Source organism: Danio rerio, chromosome 4, assembly GCF_052040795.2.
Source record: "Danio rerio strain M-AB ecotype USA chromosome 4, GRCz13ab, whole genome shotgun sequence".
Classification (NCBI taxonomy): Eukaryota; Metazoa; Chordata; class Actinopteri; order Cypriniformes; family Danionidae; genus Danio; species Danio rerio.
This window is the reverse complement of record NC_141024.2, coordinates 58624787-58640235: the sequence shown is the minus strand read 5'-3', so window position 1 is coordinate 58640235 and position 15449 is coordinate 58624787. Positions and strand designations below refer to the sequence as shown.

The 15449-nt window shown below is 41.5% G+C and overlaps 11 non-coding genes across 11 annotated transcripts; all 11 read left to right on the top strand.

Annotated features, from left to right (window-relative positions):
* Window positions 1-4388: 4388 nt before the first annotated feature.
* Window positions 4389-4470, top strand: trnal-uag (transfer RNA leucine (anticodon UAG)). Its single transcript has one exon. It is a non-coding gene; the product is annotated as a tRNA-Leu (tRNA).
* Window positions 4471-5125: 655 nt separating this feature from the next.
* Window positions 5126-5207, top strand: trnal-aag (transfer RNA leucine (anticodon AAG)). Its single transcript has one exon. It is a non-coding gene; the product is annotated as a tRNA-Leu (tRNA).
* Window positions 5208-5688: 481 nt separating this feature from the next.
* Window positions 5689-5770, top strand: trnal-uag (transfer RNA leucine (anticodon UAG)). The gene has a single exon. It is a non-coding gene; the product is annotated as a tRNA-Leu (tRNA).
* Window positions 5771-6988: 1218 nt separating this feature from the next.
* Window positions 6989-7070, top strand: trnal-uag (transfer RNA leucine (anticodon UAG)). Its single transcript has one exon. It is a non-coding gene; the product is annotated as a tRNA-Leu (tRNA).
* Window positions 7071-7725: 655 nt separating this feature from the next.
* trnal-aag (transfer RNA leucine (anticodon AAG)) lies at window positions 7726-7807 on the top strand. The gene has a single exon. It is a non-coding gene; the product is annotated as a tRNA-Leu (tRNA).
* A 1209-nt stretch (window positions 7808-9016) lies between these two features.
* On the top strand, window positions 9017-9098 carry trnal-aag (transfer RNA leucine (anticodon AAG)). Its single transcript has one exon. It is a non-coding gene; the product is annotated as a tRNA-Leu (tRNA).
* A 481-nt stretch (window positions 9099-9579) lies between these two features.
* trnal-uag (transfer RNA leucine (anticodon UAG)) lies at window positions 9580-9661 on the top strand. The gene has a single exon. It is a non-coding gene; the product is annotated as a tRNA-Leu (tRNA).
* A 798-nt stretch (window positions 9662-10459) lies between these two features.
* Window positions 10460-10541, top strand: trnas-gcu (transfer RNA serine (anticodon GCU)). Its single transcript has one exon. It is a non-coding gene; the product is annotated as a tRNA-Ser (tRNA).
* A 1408-nt stretch (window positions 10542-11949) lies between these two features.
* Window positions 11950-12031, top strand: trnas-gcu (transfer RNA serine (anticodon GCU)). Its single transcript has one exon. It is a non-coding gene; the product is annotated as a tRNA-Ser (tRNA).
* A 1173-nt stretch (window positions 12032-13204) lies between these two features.
* trnas-gcu (transfer RNA serine (anticodon GCU)) lies at window positions 13205-13286 on the top strand. The gene has a single exon. It is a non-coding gene; the product is annotated as a tRNA-Ser (tRNA).
* A 550-nt stretch (window positions 13287-13836) lies between these two features.
* On the top strand, window positions 13837-13918 carry trnas-gcu (transfer RNA serine (anticodon GCU)). Its single transcript has one exon. It is a non-coding gene; the product is annotated as a tRNA-Ser (tRNA).
* The last annotated feature ends 1531 nt before the right edge of the window (window positions 13919-15449 follow it).

Here is a 15449-nt window from a genome sequence, read left to right as displayed (position 1 = left end):
ATTACTTGGTGTATTAAAGTTCAGCAACCTGGTTTCATTGTTCTAAACACATTTGTCAATGACAATCCCACTGAAATTGTTGACTATCATTCTTAATTTGAATTGATTTTAATTGTCAATTTCAAAATCTTTGGCTGTAGAAGCAACACTGTCAGGTGGTGTAACTGGTTTTTGTCAATTGGTGTAACCAGTATTTTACATAAAAATATAATTATGTACATGGAAATAATGTGAAATTAAAATTAAAACACTTAGTTTAGTGTAATAAAATAGTTTTTAACATTTTTTACATAATTTGTCAAAGATTATTTAGAAACCAGAAGTGTTTTTAGCATGTGTCTGGCCGAATATTGCAAAAACTCATTAAAATGTACATTTAGAGATAATGCGAATACAATAAATGTTATTGTGGTATTTTAAAATGAAGTATTTATTTCAGTGTGTACACTTGCATATCATCTAGAAGGAGTAAATTTTTTAATATTTCACAATTTTTGGCAGTTACACCATTTGACATTTTCAGTTGCATTCAGTCTTAATGTCTGTAAAAAATGGTGTAAATGTTATTTTTAATTACATAAAATCAACATGAATACAAACTGTACATTTTAAAATATCTGACGGATGCTTTTAAATCAACTTTGTAAAAGATTTTTAAATTTCCCATCTTGCCAAACCTGTTTTGTCACTGACCCATATATATATATATATATATATATATATATATATATATATATATATATATATATATATATATATATATATAAGTAACATTAACTCATTTTTTGCAACCATTACTTTATTTGAACATTAATGTATAAAATACATTGGAAATGAATGATTGCTGCTAAACTGTAAAATTTTGTCACAGCGCTTCTATGCAGAACAAAAAGTTTAAAGAATGGTGCTTATTTTTAATATATATGTTTTTATGCACTAAAAGAATACTACAGAGATGTTTTATTGAGATTTAATGTGACTGTACTTAACAAAAATACAAATTTACATTAAAAAAAATGCTTATTCCAAATTCTCTCCGAAAGCTATGTGGATTATGACAATACTTACAGCCGTGCTTGGTGTAGAAGCACTACACACTGCTGAACTGGGCTGGACATCAGCCTGTGATGGTCTTCTAGCCACACTAAGATTTGGCTTTGCTGCAGCAATGTGGGATCCGGAAAATCTTGGTTTGGTGAACTCAAAAAGGGCAAGACAAAAAGCATTTCAATAAAAACACTGAGTTCACAATGGCAAAATGTACACTACTGTTCAAAGGTTTGCGATCTGCTCAATGTATTTTTTTTATGTTTTAATTATGTTTATCAAGGCTACATTTATTTGATCAAATATTTAGTAAAAACTGGAATAATGTGAAATAATAATATAGGCAAATTAAATAAAGAATAATTTATTCAAACAATTCAAATCAAATAAAATCTACTTAATTTATGAGCAAATCAAACACAATAGAATTCTTGCAAAATATGAGTAATATTAAGCTTTTATATTTTAACAATAATAATTTTTTGAACATTAGTGTATATCACATTAAATTTCAAGCAATTAGAAACTATCTTTCTATATGTCAGTTGTACAATCAGTTTGATTTCTCTACAGTGTTTCGAGTTCAAGCTGTTTTTTTACTACCACCCTCTGCTACTTTTACAGGTAGAAATAAGATATAAGTTAGAATAGATTTAATTAGACAACTGGTTCATTGCAAATAAATGTGACACATTACGCTTTGATTAAAATGATAGTTTTCTGGATCAAGGAGCAATATGCAAACAAATATTTTTTTTTACTACCAAAGGAATAAAGTATTGCATTATGTTATATACAGTATTATTGTACTATTATTACATCATGCATGTCAACAAAAACATACATTGTATATTACAACATCACACTATGTGTTATATACAGTTGAAGTCTGATTTATTAGCCCGCTTTTTAATTTTTTTTCCACCAATTTCTGTTTAATGGAGAGAAGATTTGTTCAGCACATTTTTTTAAACATCAAAGTTTTAATAACTCATTCCTAAGAACTGTTTTATTTTATCTTTGCCCTGATGACAGTAAATAATATTTGACTAGATATTCTTCAAGATACTTTTATACCACTTAAAGTGACATTTGAAGGTTTAACTAGGTAAATTAGGTTAAATAGGCAGGTTAGGGTAATTAGGCAAGTTATTGTATAACGATGGTTTGTTTTGTAGACTATGCCAAAAAAAAAAAAAAAAAAAGCTTAAAGAGGCTCATAATATTGACCTTGAAAAATGTATTCGAAATAAAACAAATAAGACTTTCTCCCAGAAGAAAAAATATTATCATACCTGTGGTAGCAAAAAAAAAATATATATATATATTTTTAAATAAGTACTTTTTCAAGATAATACCTCAGACTCGTTGTTTAGAAAAAGTACAAATTTTAGCTTACACTTAAAATCAAAACAAAGTATTTACTATTAGTGTTTATTATGTATCATTATCTGAAGACAAGAGGTTAAAATGTAGCTTTAAAAACTGTGACCCTGACCATGACCTGACCATGTAATTTAATCTAATCACAAAAACTCAAACCGACCAATCAGCAACGGTCTGCTACCCCCACTGTGCAAGAGGTATGAAAAGAAGCATGTCTCTAGCAACACCTCAACTTTTTTATTGCTTTTTGTTCTTTTCTCTCCTATGTTTGAACTTTGAACTGAACTTTGAACACCTTGAACACTTGAAACACTGAAATTGTCATTTCTTTTGATTTTTAAAAAAATGTACCATTGACAATTGCGGTGAAATCTTTGATGCCACTGATGGAGTAGACGGGGGCTGGGGCTGGGCCTCAAGTTGTCTCGTCTCCATCACCTCCTGAGCAGTTACAGTAGGGGCAGGTTGTTGCACCGTTTGTGCTGGAGCAGCAGAAGCAGTACTCTGCTGAAAATAAATCACAAAAATACATATAATCATGAAAAAGGAAAGGCATTCTAGTAAATAAAAATAAACACATATTGACTCAAAAATTTACCTTTTGAGTGTGAAAACCACATGTGCATTTCAGCACACCTCCAAGCAAAGTCCTCTGCCCACGAGATTGCAATGGGCATTTCTCAATCTGAAAAAATCATGAAAGATATATTAAATAATTTTATACAATACAAAAAACTTTTATAACTAAATAAGAATTTTTACTCAATGACTCCCTTAATAAAGCATACAATAGCTCTGTAAATTAATTTACCACTGTTTCTAGAATGTGTTTAATATTTGTCTAATATGTAATCGTACAGTTTGTATCTCCAAAAACGAAAAGAAGAATAAAAGGAACTGGACAGGAACATTTCAGGCCTTAAAACCACATGCTGTATACTGTACTCATAATCCCTTCCCCCACCTTTTCAGATCTCTCTCATAAACGGTCAAACTTACTAAATTATTCGACGTAAATCTCAAAATACATGCAATTTAAAACACTTTAATATTTAAAAACAAGTATGACATGTTTTACACAGATACTGTACTGAATGTACTGAAGCCTAACAAGTTAACGTTACTCTGTTAAGCAAATTTCAACAAACGTTATATCATGTAAACGAAATACACACCCTTTGATAAATCTCATGCCACTTTTTTTGTCGAGGAGCTGGCCTGTTTCCCTCATTTGATGGCCAAACTCCTGTGCTGGCAAACTTTTTCAAACGTGAAATCCAGTCAGCGTCTGACATGGCTTTATGAGATTTTCCAGACATTTTTCTGCTATAAATTAAACGGTTTTAAATTTAAAGTATCCAAATTTGAAATACAACACACTAAAATATTAATTCGTGCAATTGTGTAGTTTTTCCTACCTTTTTTAAGAAATCACTATCGGAAAAAATCCTTTACTGTAAGCAAAACGATGCTGTGCTCTGTCGAATGATGCTGTTCGTTGAATATCACTGATGGTCAATGAACTTTTTTGACCTCTGACCCGCCTCCAGAGGACCGCGTCATTCCTTCGTGTACCTTCGGCTCAGTTCGGAAAATTGATTGACATCTGACTGACCTGTTTGACTGCACACCTAGCGGTGATTCTTGGAACAGTTCCTCCCCCGCGGCTTCAACATTGTCTCGACTCTGATTGGTCAAATGTTGAAAATGTTGAGAATTCCGGTCCGCGATTGGCTGCAAATGTTGAAGCGCTGCAACGTGATTGGCTACAATGTTGGAGCGAATCGCTCCGATTGGCTCTCATCTTCAACATTTGTGAAATATTGTCAGACTATCCTTCGGCAGCTGGCGTTCAGGCTCCAGTCTCTTCGGGGGCGTGGGTTCGAATCCCACCGCTGCCAGGCAGTCCTTTTAGGATGCTTGAGAATGACATCTCTACATCTAGATACATCTAGGGTAGCGTGGCCGAGGGGTCTAAGGCGCTGGATTTAGGCTCCAGTCTCTTCGGGGGCGTGGGTTCAAATCCCACCGCTGCCAGATGTGATTTTAAACACGGACAAACTGCTTGAGTGCGTGCGTGTTCTCAGTGACCGCTGGAAATGAGAGAGTACATTTAAGTTGGCAACTATTCAGTATAATGTGTTCTTTGAAACTCACGGCAGACTCGTTGGTGTGACAGCAACACATCCCCAAGCTCGAATCTGCTCAGGAGCAAGTGTCTTTCCCACGATTAGATTGCAGCATCTTAAAGTCTGCACTGGAAGTCTCTCTCTGCCATTGCTCCTTTTAGCAAGAGCACCCTATTGAAACAGGAACAGTAAAGATTCACAATTAGAGTAGTAATACTCTATAACTGGATTTGAATATAATAACAACAATGTGGGGTCTGCTGTGATGGAATCAGTAACTCACTCTTTTGTGAAATAACAGTTACCTTGTAATCAGGTGCTTAAATGCATCGCAGCTGGCTGCCGTTTGGAGTAGACTTCAAATGCCTTGAGGTGTGCTCTAATAGAGACAGAACTGTGCTTGACAGGAAGGTGGGAGTGCTTCCTAAGCTAGTATTAAGCAGCTCTCTTTCTTTGTGGAGGAGCTCCAGCAATGCATGTCCAAATTCAACTGATTTCCCAGCGCTGTTGCGCTACGTGAAACAAGTTGGTGTGAAAACTGCTGAGGGAAAGCAGCTTGGCAAGGTAGCGTGGCCGAGCGGTCTAAGGCGCTGGATTAAGGCTCCAGTCTCTTCGGGGGCGTGGGTTCGAATCCCACCGCTGCCAGGCAGTCCTTTTAGGATGCTTGAGAATGACCTCTCTGCTTGAGCAAACATACTTGTAAAGTAATACTGCATGCTTTCACTCACATCCAAACGTAGACTCCTTGGCCAAAGTTGAAGGGCTTCACTAGGAAGCTCGGCGTCCTCTCTGCTTCCGTAAAATTGGGCAGAAAAGGGACCACTGCATGGAGTCATCTGGGATAGCGTAGCCAAGGGATCTAAGGCGCTGGATTTAGGCTCCAGTCTCTTTGTGGGTGTGGGTTCAAATCCCATCCGCTGCCAGGCAGTCCTTTTAGGATGCTTGAGAATGACCTCTCTGCTTGAGCAAACAGACTTGCAAAGTGATACTGCACGCTTCAGCTCGCATCCAAATGTAGACTTCTTGGCCAAAGTTTAAGGGCTTCACTAGGAAGCTCTGCGTCTTCTCTGCTGTTCTGCTTCCGTAAAATTGGGCAGAAAAGGGACCACTGCAAAGATACATCTAGGGTTGCGTGGCTGAGGGGTCTAAGGCGCTGGATTTAGGCTCCAGTCTCTTCGGGGGCGTGGGTTCGAATCCCACCGCTGCCAGATGTGATTTTAAACACGGACAAACTGCTTGAGTGTGTGCGTGTTCTCAGTGACCGCTGGAAATGAGAGAGTACATTTAAGTTGGCAACTATTCAGTATAATGTGTTCTTTGAAACTCACGGCAGACTCGTTGGTGTGACAGCAACACATCCCCAAGCTCGAATCTGCTCAGGAGCAAGTGTCTTTCCCACGATTAGATTGCAGCATCTTAAAGTCTGCACTGGAAGTCTCTCTCTGCCATTGCTCCTTTTAGCAAGAGCACCCTATTGAAACAGGAACAGTAAAGATTCACAATTAGAGTAGTAATACTCTATAACTGGATTTGAATATAATAACAACAATGTGGGGTCTGCTGTGATGGAATCAGTAACTCACTCTTTTGTGAAATAACAGTTACCTTGTAATCAGGTGCTTAAATGCATCGCAGCTGGCTGCCGTTTGGAGTAGACTTCAAATGCCTTGAGGTGTGCTCTAATAGAGACAGAACTGTGCTTGACAGGAAGGTGGGAGTGCTTCCTAAGCTAGTATTAAGCAGATCTCTTTCTTTGTGGAGGAGCTCCAGCAATGCATGGCCAAATTCAACTGATTTCCCAGCGCTGTTGCGCTACGTGAAACAAGTTGGTGTGAAAACTGCTCAGGGAAAGCAGCTTGGCAAGGTAGCGTGGCCGAGCGGTCTAAGGCGCTGGATTAAGGCTCCAGTCTCTTCGGGGGCGTGGGATTGAATCCCACCGCTGCCAGGCAGTCCTTTTAGGATGCTTCAGAATGACCTCTCTGCTTGAGCAAACATACTTGTAAAGTAATACTGCATGCTTTCACTCACATCCAAACGTAGACTCCTTGGCCAAAGTTGAAGGGCTTCACTAGGAAGCTCGGCGTCCTCTCTGCTTCCGTAAAATTGGGCAGAAAAGGGACCACTGCATGGAGTCATCTGGGATAGCGTAGCCAAGGGATCTAAGGCGCTGGATTTAGGCTCCAGTCTCTTTGTGGGTGTGGGTTCGAATGCCATCCGCTGCCAGGCAGTCCTTTTAGGATGCTTGAGAATGACCTCTCTGCTTGAGCAAACAGACTTGCAAAGTGATACTGCACGCTTCAGCTCGCATCCAAATGTAGACTTCTAGGCCAAAGTTTAAGGGCTTCACTAGGAAGCTCTGCGTCTTCTCTGCTGTTCTGCTTCCGTAAAATTGGGCAGAAAAGGGACCACTGCAAAGAAACATCTAGGGTAGCGTGGCCGAGGGGTCTAAGGCGCTGGATTTAGGCTCCAGTCTCTTCGGGGGCGTGGGTTCGAATCCCACCGCTGCCAGATGTGATTTTAAACACGGACAAACTGCTTGAGTGCGTGCGTGTTCTCAGTGACCGCTGGAAATGAGAGAGTACATTTAAGTTGGCAACTATTCAGTATAATGTGTTCTTTGAAACTCACGGCAGACTCGTTGGTGTGACAGCAACACATCCCCAAGCTCGAATCTGCTCAGGAGCAAGTGTCTTTCCCACGATTAGATTGCAGCATCTTAAAGTCTGCACTGGAAGTCTCTCTCTGCCATTGCTCCTTTTAGCAAGAGCACCCTATTGAAACAGGAACAGTAAAGATTCACAATTAGAGTAGTAATACTCTATAACTGGATTTGAATATAATAACAACAATGTGGGGTCTGCTGTGATGGAATCAGTAACTCACTCTTTTGTGAAATAACAGTTACCTTGTAATCAGGTGCTTAAATGCATCGCAGCTGGCTGCCGTTTGGAGTAGACTTCTAATGCCTTGAGGAGTGCTCTAATAGAGACAGAACTGTGCATGACAGGAAGGTGGAAGTGCTTCCTAAGCTAGTATTAAGCAGCTCTCTTTCTTTGTGGAGGAGCTCCAGCAATGCATGGCCAAATTCAACTGATTTCCCAGCGCTGTTGCGCTACGTGAAACAAGTTGGTGTGAAAACTGCTCAGGGAAAGCAGCTTGGCAAGGTAGCGTGGCCGAGCGGTCTAAGGCGCTGGATTAAGGCTCCAGTCTCTTCGGGGGCGTGGGTTCCAATCCCACCGCTGCCAGGCAGTCCTTTTAGGATGCTTGAGAATGACCTCTCTGCTTGAGCAAACATACTTGTAAAGTAATACTGCATGCTTTCAATCACATCCAAACGTAGACTCCTTGGCCAAAGTTGAAGGGCTTCACTAGGAAGCTCGGCGTCCTCTCTGCTTCTGTAAAATTGGGCAGAAAAGGGACCACTGCATGGAGTCATCTGGGATAGCGTAGCCAAAGGATCTGAGGCGCTGGATTAAGGCTCCAGTCTCTTTGTGGGTGTGGGTTCAAATCCCATCCGCTGCCAGGCAGTCCTTTTAGGATGCTTGAGAATGACCTCTCTGCTTGAGCAAACAGACTTGCAAAGTGATACTGCACGCTTCAGCTCGCATCCAAATGTAGACTTCTTGGCCAAAGTTTAAGGGCTTCACTAGGAAGCTCTGCGTCTTCTCTGCTGTTCTGCTTCCGTAAAATTGGGCAGAAAAGGGACCACTGCAAGGATACATCTAGGGTAGGGTGGCCAAGGCGCTGGATTTAGGCTCCAGTCTCTTCGGGGGCGTGGGTTCGAATCCCACCGCTGCCAGATGTGATTTTAAACACGGACAAACTGCTTGAGTGCGTGCGTGTTCTCAGTGACCGCTGGAAATGAGAGAGTACATTTAAGTTGGCAACTATTCAGTATAATGTGTTCTTTGAAACTCACGGCAGACTCGTTGGTGTGACAGCAACACATCCCCAAGCTCGAATCTGCTCAGGAGCAAGTGTCTTTCCCACGATTAGATTGCAGCATCTTAAAGTCTGCACTGGAAGTCTCTCTCTGCCATTGCTCCTTTTAGCAAGAGCACCCTATTGAAACAGGAACAGTAAAGATTCACAATTAGAGTAGTAATACTCTATAACTGGATTTGAATATAATAACAACAATGTGGGGTCTGCTGTGATGGAATCAGTAACTCACTCTTTTGTGAAATAACAGTTACCTTGTAATCAGGTGCTTAAATGCATCGCAGCTGGCTGCCGTTTGGAGTAGACTTCTAATGCCTTGAGGAGTGCTCTAATAGAGACAGAACTGTGCATGACAGGAAGGTGGAAGTGCTTCCTAAGCTAGTATTAAGCAGCTCTCTTTCTTTGTGGAGGAGCTCCAGCAATGCATGGCCAAATTCAACTGATTTCCCAGCGCTGTTGCGCTACGTGAAACAAGTTGGTGTGAAAACTGCTCAGGGAAAGCAGCTTGGCAAGGTAGCGTGGCCGAGCGGTCTAAGGCGCTGGATTAAGGCTCCAGTCTCTTCGGGGGCGTGGGTTCCAATCCCACCGCTGCCAGGCAGTCCTTTTAGGATGCTTGAGAATGACCTCTCTGCTTGAGCAAACATACTTGTAAAGTAATACTGCATGCTTTCACTCACATCCAAACGTAGACTCCTTGGCCAAAGTTGAAGGGCTTCACTAGGAAGCTCTGCGTCCTCTCTGCTTCCGTAAAATTGGGCAGAAAAGGGACCACTGCATGGAGTCATCTGGGATAGCGTAGCCAAGGGATCTAAGGCGCTGGATTTAGGCTCCAGTCTCTTTGTGGGTGAGGGTTCAAATCCCATCCGCTGCAAGGCAGTCCTTTTAGGATGCTTGAGAATGACCTCTCTGCTTGAGCAAACAGACTTGCAAAGTGATACTGCACGCTTCAGCTCGCATCCAAATGTAGACTTCTTGGCCAAAGTTTAAGGGCTTCACTAGGAAGCTCTGCGTCTTCTCTGCTGTTCTGCTTCCGTAAAATTGGGCAGAAAAGGGACCACTGCAAGGATACATCTAGGGTAGTGTGGCCAAGGGGTCTTAGGCGCTGGATTTAGACTCCAGTCTCTTCGGGGGTGTGGGTTCGAATCCCACCGCTGCCAGATGTGGTTTTAAACAAGGCCAAACTGCTTGAGTTCGGCTCGTTTTCAGTGAACGCTGGAAATGAGAGAGTACGTTTAAGTTGGCAACTAGTCAGTATAATGTGTTCTTTGAGACTCACGGCAGACTTGTTGGTGTGACAGCAACACATCCCCAAGCTCAAATCTGCTCAGGAGCAAGTGTCTTTCCCACGATTAGATTGCAGCATCTTAACAAAGTCTGCACTGGAAGTCTCTCTCTGCCACTGCTCCTTTTAGCAAGAGCACCCTATTGAAACAGGAACAATAAAGATTCACAATTAGAGTAGTAATAGTTTTGAAGGATTTTGTTGCAAAATTTAACGTCATCTTTACCGAAAATAGCAGCAAATACATACAGAAATGTCATAATCCAGCCCCCATCATGAAAAGGAGTACATACATGACGAGGTGGAAGAGTCCATCGAATCCCATCCTTGTCGTTCAAATGCTCTGGCGTTTGAAAGAGGCCGGTGCTTCCGTGGAAGGTGTTTTACTCGCACGCTCTTATCGTTTTGAAGGATGTTGTTGCAAAATTTAACGTCGTCTTTACCGAAAATAGCAGCCAATATATACAGAAATGCCGTAGTCCAGCCCCCAACAGGAAAGTGAGTACATACATGACGGGGTGGCCGAGTCCATCGAATCCCATTTTTGTCGTTCATTTGCTCTGTCGTTCATAAGGCAAAACTAAAAGTCATCTTACCGAAAATAGTTGCAGAAACATACATATACAAATATGTGCCACAGTCTGGCCTCCACCAGAGAAGAAGGAAAGTACGTGACGAGGTGGCCGAGTGGTTAAGGCGATGGACTGCTAATCCATTGTGCTCTGCACGCGTGGGTTCGAATCCCATCCTTGTCGCTCATATGTTCTGGCATTTGAGAGATAATGGTGTTTCTGTAGAAGTTCTTTTACTCTCACTCTTTAAGCGTTTTGAAGGATGTTGTTGCAAAACCCTATGTCAACTTTATCGAAAATAGCTGTAAATACAAACATATGCCATAGTCCAGCCCCCATCATGAAAGTGAGTACAAACATGACGATGTGGAAGGGTCCATCGAATCCCATCCTTGTCGTTCAAATGCTCTGGCGTTTGAAAGAGGCCGGTGCTTCCGTGGAAGGTGTTTTACTCGCACGCTCTTATCGTTTTGAAGGATGTTGTTGCAAAATTTAACGTCATCCTTACCGAAAATAGCAGCAAATACATACAGAAATGTCATAGTCGAGCCCCCATCATGAAAGTGAGTACATACATGACGAGGTGGAAGAGTCCATTGAATCCCATCCTTGTTGTCCAAATGCTCTGGCGTTTGAAAAAGGCCGGTGCTTCCATGGAAGGTGTTTTACTCGCACGCTCTTATCGTTTTGAAGGATGTTGTTGCAAAATTTAACGTCATCTTTACCGAAAATAGCAGCAAATACATACAGAAATGCCGTAGTCCAGCCCCCAACAGGAAAGTGAGTACATACATGGCGGGGTGGCCGAGTCCATCGAATCCCATTTTTGTCGTTTATTTGCTCTGTCGTTCATACGGCAAAACTGAAAGTCATCTTACCGAAAATAGTTGCAGAAACATACATTTACAAATATGTGCCACAGTCCAGCCTCCACCAGAGAAGAAGGAAAATACATGATGAGGTGGCCGAGTGGTTAAGGCGATGGAATGCTAATCTATTGTGCTCTGCACGCGTGGGTTTGAATCCCATCCTCGTCGCTCATATGTTCTGGCATTTGAGAGATCATGGTGTTTCTGTAGAAGTTCTTTTACTCTCACTCTTTAAGCGTTTTGAAGGATGTTGTTGCAAAACTTTATGTCAACTTTATCGAAAATAGCTGTAAATACAAACATATGCCATAGTCCAGCCCCCATCATGAAAGTGAGTACAAACATGACGAGGTGGAAGGGTCCATCGAATCCCATCCTTGTCGTTCAAATGCTCTGGCGTTTGAAAGAGGCCGGTGCTTCCGTGGAAGGTGTTTTACTCGCACGCTCTTATCGTTTTGAAGGATGTTGTTGCAAAATTTAACGTCATCTTTACCGAAAATAGCAGCAAATACATACAGAAATGTCATATTCCAGCCCCCATCATGAAAGTGAGTACATACATAATGAGGTGGAAGAGTCCATCGAATCCCATTTTTGTCGTTCATTTGATCTGTCGTTCATATGTCAAAACTGAAAGTCATCTGACCGAAAATAGTTGCAGAAACATACATATACAAATATGTCCCACAGTCCAGCCTCCACCGAGAAGAAGGACAGTATGTGACGAGGTGGCCGAGTGGTTAAGGCGATGGACTGCTAATCCATTGTGCTCTACACGTGTGGGTTCGAGTCCCATCCTCGTCGCTCATATGTTCTGGCATTCGAGAGATCATGGTGTTTCTGTAGAAGTTCTTTTACTCTCACTCTTTTAGCGTTTTGAAGGATGTTGTTGCAAAATTTTAGTCAACTTTATCGAAAATAGCTGCAAATACAAACATATATGCCATAGTCCAGCCCCCATCATGAAAGTGAGTACATACATGACGAGGTGGAAGAGTCCATTGAATCCCATCCTTGTCGTTCAAATGCTCTGGCGTTTGAAAGAGGCCGGTGCTTCCGTGGAAGGTGTTTTACTCGCACGCTCTTATCGTTTTGAAGGATGTTGTTGCAAAATTTAACGTCATCTTTACCGAAAATAGCAGCAAATACATACAGAAATGCCATAGTTCAGCCCCCATCATGAAAGTGAGTACATACATGGCGGGGTGGCCGAGTCTATCGAATCCCATTTTTGTCGTTCATACGGCAAAACTGAAAGTCATCTTACAGAAATTAGTTGCAGAAACATACATTTACAATTATGTGCCACAGTCCGGCCTCCACCAGAGAAGAAGGAAAGTACGTGACGAGGTGGCCGAGTGGTTAAGGTGATGCACTGCTAATCCATTGTGCTCTGCATGCGTGGGTTTGAATCCCATCCTCGTCGCTCATATGTTCTGGCATTCAAGAGATTATGGTGTTTCAGTAGAAGGACTCTCACTCTTTTAGCTTTTTGAAGGATGTTGTTGCAAAATTTTAAGTCATCTTTATCGAAAATAGCTGCAAACACAAACATATCTGCCATAGTCCAGCCCCCATCATGAAAGTGAGTACATACATGACGAGGTGGAAGAGTCCATCGAATCCAATCCTTGTCGTTCAAATGCTCTGGCATTTGAAAGAGCCTGGTGCTTCCGTGGTAGGTGTTTTACTCGCACGCTCTTATCGTTTTGAAGGATGTTGTTGCAAAATTTAACGTCATCTTTACCGAAAATAGCAGCCAATATATACAGAAATGCCGTAGTCTAGCCCCCAACAGGAAAGTGAGTACATACATGACGGTGTGGCCGAGTCCATCGAATCCCATTTTTGACGTTCATTTGCTCTGTCGTTCATACGGCAAAATTGAAAGTCATCTTACCGAAAATAGTTGCAGAAACATACATATACAAATATGTGCCACAGTCCGGCCTCCACCAGAGAAGAAGGAAAGTACGTGACGAGGTGGCCGAGTGGTTAAGGCGATGGACTGCTAATCCATTGTGCTCTGCACGCATGGGTTCGAATCCCATCCTCGTCGCTCATATGTTCTGGCATTTGAGAGATCATGGTGTTTCTGTAGAAGTTCTCTCACTCTTTTAGCGTTTTAAAGGATGTTGTTGCAAAATTTTATGTCAACTTTATCGAAAATAGCTGCAAATACAAACATATATGCCATAGTCCAGCCCCCATCATGAAAGTGAGTACATACATGACGAGGTGGAAGAGTCCATCGAATCCCATCCTTGTCGTTCAAATGCTCTGGTGTTTGAAAGAGGCCGGTGCTTCCGTGGAAGGTGTTTTACTCGCACGCTCTTATCGTTTTGAAGGATGTTGTTGCAAAATTTAACGTCATCTTTACCGAAAATAGCAGCCAATATATACAGAAATGTCATATTCCAGCCCCCATCATGAAAGTGAGTACATACATGACGAGGTGGAAGAGTCCATCGAATCCCATTTTTGTCGTTCATTTGATCTGTCGTTCATATGTCAAAACTGAAAGTCATCTGACTGAAAATAGTTGCAGAAACATAAATATACAAATATGTGCCACAGTCCAGCCTCCACCGAGAAGAAGGAAAGTACGTGACGAGGTGGCCGAGTGGTTAAGGCGATGGACTGCTAATCTATTGTGCTCTGCACGCGTGGGTTTGAGTCCCATCCTCGTCGCTCATGTGTTCTGGCATTCGAGAGATCATGGTGTTTCTGTAGAAGTTCTTTTACTCTCACTCTTTTAGCGTTTTGAAGGATGTTGTTGCAAAATTTTATGTCAACTTTATCGAAAATAGCTGCAAATACAAACATATATGCCATAGTCCAGCCCCCATCATGAAAGTGAGTACATACATGACGAGGTGGAAGATTCCATCGAATCCCATCCTTGTTGTTCAAATGCTCTGGCGTTTGAAAGAGGCCGGTGCTTCCATGGAAGGTGTTTTACTCGCACGCTCTTATCGTTTTGAAGGATGTTGTTGCAAAATTTAACGTCATCTTTACCGAAAATAGCAGCAAATACATACAGAAGTGCCGTAGTCCAGCCCCCATCATGAAAGTGAGTACATACATGGCGGGCTGGCCGAGTCCATCGAATCCCATTTTTGTCGTTCATACGGCAAAACTGAAAGTCATCTTACCGAAATTAGTTGCAGAAACATACATTTACAATTATGTGCCACAGTCCGGCCTCCACCAGAGAAGAAGGAAAGTACGTGACGAGGTGGCCGAGTGGTTAAGGTTATGGACTGCTAATCCTTTGTGCTCTGCATGCGTGGGTTAGAATCGAATCCCATCCTCGTCGCTCATATGTTCTGGCATTCGAGAGATCATGGTGTTTCGCAGAAATTCTCTCACTCTTTTAGCGTTTTGAAGGATGTTGTTGCAAAATTTTAAGTCATCTTTATCGAAAATACCTGCAAATACAAACATATATGCATTAGTCCAGCGCCCATCATGAAAGTGAGTACATACATGACGAGGTGGAAGGGTCCATCGAATCCCATCCTTGTCGTTCAAATGCTCTGGCATTTGAAAGAGCCTGGTGCTTCCGTGGTAGGTGTTTTACTCGCACGCTCTGATCGTTTTGAAGGATGTTGTTGTAAAATTTAACATTATCTTTACCGCAAATAGCAGCAAATACATACAGAAATCCTATAGTCCAGCCCATATCAGGAAAGTGAGTACATACATGACGAGGTGGAAGGGTCCATCGAATCCCATCCTTGTTGTTCAAATGCTCTGGCATTTGAAAGAGCCTGGTGCTTCCGTGGAAGGTGTTTTACTCGCACGCTCTTGTCGTTTTGAAGATGTTGTTGCAAAATTTAACGTCATCTTTACCAAAAATAGCAGCAAATACATACAGAAATCCTATAGTCCAGCCCATATCCGGAAAGTGAGTACATACATAATGAGGTGGCCGAGTCCATCGAATCCCATTCTTTTCGTTCTTATGCTCTGCCGTTCATACGGCAAAACTGAAAGTCATCTTATCGACAATAGTTGCAGAAACATATGTAACCCTAGTAAAATAGTTAAATAATTATTTATAATATTATTTAGAGCAGTATAATCATATTATTATTATATCTACAAGTCTTTATAAATATGATAAACGAAATAAAATTCATGTATACAAATGTAGTTTGAGGTAAAGTAACAACCAATCGTAAGAGCGGGTTGTTAGTTCCGCCCCTTCAAGCTTGCC